The following is a 3,966-nucleotide window of genomic DNA, read 5'->3' on the forward strand; positions in this document are numbered from 1 at the left end:
TGGCTGTTGTTTCAAAAACCAATAGGGCATCCTCGAATATTAAGCCCGAAATGGAGCCGACACCGCCTGTACTCTCGCATCCGTCTCTGGAGCCGATTCAACCTTCTAAAGTATCATATGCAAATTCTTTTTCTTTGGAGGCATGGTGAAAAGAATTTTAGCAGCAGTCATGAAATCCAGTTTCTCTAATTGATGATACACAACATTATCCCTTATTGCAGCATCTTGTTATCGTTTTCATTGTTGTTTCTTTCGAAGACAATGGAGTTGTTGGAGCAGAGAGGCCTAGGATGGATAAGGCGTGCTACCCCTAAAAATTGGACCCAAAGGTCTCCTCCCACGCAAAATGTTCTACCCATCTTATATCAACATTTCTGAACTGCACATGACACATGTTCACTCCTCAAAGTCAAGGAACGAAGAAACCTAGGCTTTAAACCAACGCTCTGGTTAATATCTTTCATCAATTATGCCAATCATGTGCAGCAGAAATTAGAGGAATAAGACACCAAATAATGGTTTATCTATGACTTTGAAATTCAAGGAACACAAAATTCGTGATGAATGTGAAGAGGAAAAAGGCAAAATTAAGACCTAACCACAGTATAAGGATTTAACAAAGAAGAAAAAAAAAATCGATTAACGGTCTTGGGTTATTTTTATTTGAAATTTGCTTAAGAAAAGAGGATTTTTTTTCTGAAATCAATTAGGGTGTCAAGTAATTGTTTGAACAGTCATGTTGCAGAATTGCAGATGCAATGCAATACGGGGTAGGGGCGGTGGGGTAAATTTGTAAATTTCACTGTTTTCTATTGAATATGTGATAAGGGTAAAATGGACTTCATCATTCAACCACTAACAGAAAACTAACACCGTCAGATTTCAGGGGATGTCAAGTAATTGTTCAAAAATTTGGGGATAGTAAGAAAACAAGAAATAGTCTAGGGGGTGTCCAAGTAATTTTCTCACTTAACAATTTTCCGTTTAGGGAGTAGGGTGGTGGGGTAAATCTGTCAATTTTACTGTTTTCTATTGAATATGTGATAAGGGTAAAATGGACTTTTTCATTCAACCACTAACAGCAAACTAACACCGTCAGATTTCAGGGGGTGTCAAGTAATTGTTTGAAAAGTTGGGGATAGTAAGAAAACAGGCAATAGTCTAGGGGGTGTCCAAGTAATTTTGTCTTTTAACAATTTTCCGTTCATATGGAGCACCCTTCGAAAAAATTACACAGCAAGAAACAAAATCTGGGACGAAGCAAATGAGACTGAATTCACTTCTTGAGTCAGAAACGGAACTAACAGTAGTTGAAAGTTCTAAGAAAATAGGAAATGAGACTAGTTTCATAAGAACATTAAGTCCTAAATAAACTTATTTTCTTTTTCTTTATTTAATTAAAAAAAATTATTCCACAACTAAATTAAAGTAAAAAATCAAGAAAGATAAGAGGAGAAAAGAACACCATTACACTTACATCTGCTCCTTGCATATGCACAGCAGTTTATGGTATGCCTCTGTGATAATACTGATATATTTGATATGTTCAAACCTCAATTCTTTTGAGCACCTTTGTTAAAGATACTTGGCAGTCTATAGCAAAGAAAAGGAGACCAAAATAACCTCCAAGTAGGTTAAATTATGTTGAAAGAAGGGAATAACTTTGGAATTCAGAGGGTGTTCAACATATTCACATAATTTAACAATTTTCCGTTCATTTGGAGCATCCTTCTACAAAATTACACAGCAAGACATCATTATCCTGGATGTTAAAAAGATAAGTAGGACTAATCTATTTTTATAAACACCATGTAACAAGAAGATAGATGAGTTTATCTCAAACAAGGATACATGACAACCCTACAAACTAGATAGGAAAACACATCTGTATATGTACTCTCTCTCTCTCTCTCTCTTAACTGGGAAAGTAAGTGTTTCTATCACAAAATCATGTGGTACCTTTCAATTCAGAAGAGCTCAGAAGGAACCTTCCTCAGCCACTTACCTGCAGATATTTCAACCTTGCCTCAGCTACCTCCTCAGTTGGATTACATTCTACATCAAATGAAAAGGAAAGTAAAAATATAAGAGGAAACAGAGATTCCTTTTTCTTTTGTAAAAGGATGTCAGAATCACTTTTATATCATGTATTAATTCAGATTCTTGGTCCATTTGGCCAAGCAAACATGAAGTCCTACAGAAGGTTCAACCCAGTTACTTGATTTACTATATGATATACCTGGCTTCAAGCTCTGAAATTTTCACAAGCAATAACTGCTCACTTTCAGACGCAGCTGTTTCAACCTGTCAATTGAGAAAATATAGAACAATTTGCACTTAACTTGCCCTCAAATGAGACATACATAAAAAGAACTATAACACAGAATTAATATTAGAAAGAAAGAATTGAACATTTCCATCATGCTTCAAAGCTTATAGAGAGAATTGCAAAATAAAATTTCACATAGAGCTGCTATTCAGACCTAATATAATAGGCAAACATATGGCATGTAATTCTTTTAATAAGAAAAAGAATACTGAGTAAACCAGTGATCGGCTGTTGCTTTAAAGTATTTATTAAAGAAGAGAAAACAGGCTGATAACATCAGTTTTCTGATAGGAATAACGATGAAAACTCGGATCATAACAATAATAATAAAATCATGCCTAGCGAGTCTAACCCCCTAGTTTCTCTAAAATGTCACATATTGTCAAGGAATCTCTTACCCATGGCGTCCAGCCTAAAAACATTGTTAGAATCACCCTAGCTTACCACATGAATAGAATTAAGCTTCTTCATTATTCTAGCTAAATAGAAGTTAATCATTGTTATACGGACACAGCTCCAGGCTTATCTTGGTCACATTTGCCTTGGAAAAGAGTAATGGCTATAAAGAACTCTCATCTTTTTTCAGCCCTTTCTACACCTTCAAAACGGATATTTCAAAAATCTGATCCTTCCTATAGTGCATCTGATGAACAAAGAAAGAGAGGGAGAAGAGAAAATAGAGTTGATTTGAAAGGGAGCAAACCAAAAACAATCAATGGAAATGTTTATATAGAGGAGGTGACAACAGAGATACATGCCAACTGTAGTTTCGTACGACTACGTAAGCTGCATAATAACCAAGCACAATTTTACATACATCTTACCAGGTCAACTAAGGATTTTAATCTCGAATTGGTTCTAAAAACCTATCAAGTTTCACACATATAACGAAATGCGTAAAGATTAGATTACGATCTTCACTTCAAAATAGCGCAAATTAGAATGTGCACTGCAAGGGAATGACTAAAAAATAAAGAAGAGAAAAGAGGAAGAAGGAAGAAATTCAATTGTGGAGGCGATCAAAAAACCTGGTTGTCCCACCCACCAAAGGGGGGGAACAAAACTGCAAACCCAATTGGAAGTGGTGCCAATACCTATAAATCCAAAGCAAAAGTTCTCATTTAGAACGTTTTCCATGTGGGTTAACAAGAGAATTGAGAATGATTTCTATATCGCTTCTAATAATACTCTAGTTTCCAAGTAAAACGGGTGAACTTACAGGGACATGGGAGTCTCTGGCACTTCTCTAGAGATCAGTAGCAGAGAAAACAATGTAGACAAGGACGAAGGTGCCAATAATTTGAGCTGCCAAACCCACACCTTTTCTGTAGCCATCGGCGATCTCCTTCGTCCCACCCCCATACTGCACATAGTAAGACTTTTGGAAGGCCTCTACTAGCCCTACACCACACATTGCACCCAAGCACTCTGCCACAATGTACATCACAGCATGATTAGTGACACTTTACGGACTAAGAAAAGCCCAAACGTCACTGCTGGGTTAATATGCCATCCTGTAAACACAAACACACACAACTATTTATAATCAAATTGTAAACAACAGAAAACAGAGAAAGAGGCAAGAAAATGGATTATCCACCAGAGATGGCGGTGCAGTAAACAAGGATGAAGATCAT

At 36.4% G+C, this 3,966-nt stretch overlaps 1 pseudogene; it reads right to left on the reverse strand.

The window, feature by feature from the left end:
• Positions 1–2,048: 2,048 nt before the first annotated feature.
• LOC122654847 lies at positions 2,049–3,966 on the reverse strand (annotated as a pseudogene).

This window comes from Telopea speciosissima, chromosome 1, assembly GCF_018873765.1.
Source record: "Telopea speciosissima isolate NSW1024214 ecotype Mountain lineage chromosome 1, Tspe_v1, whole genome shotgun sequence".
Classification (NCBI taxonomy): domain Eukaryota; kingdom Viridiplantae; phylum Streptophyta; class Magnoliopsida; order Proteales; family Proteaceae; genus Telopea; species Telopea speciosissima.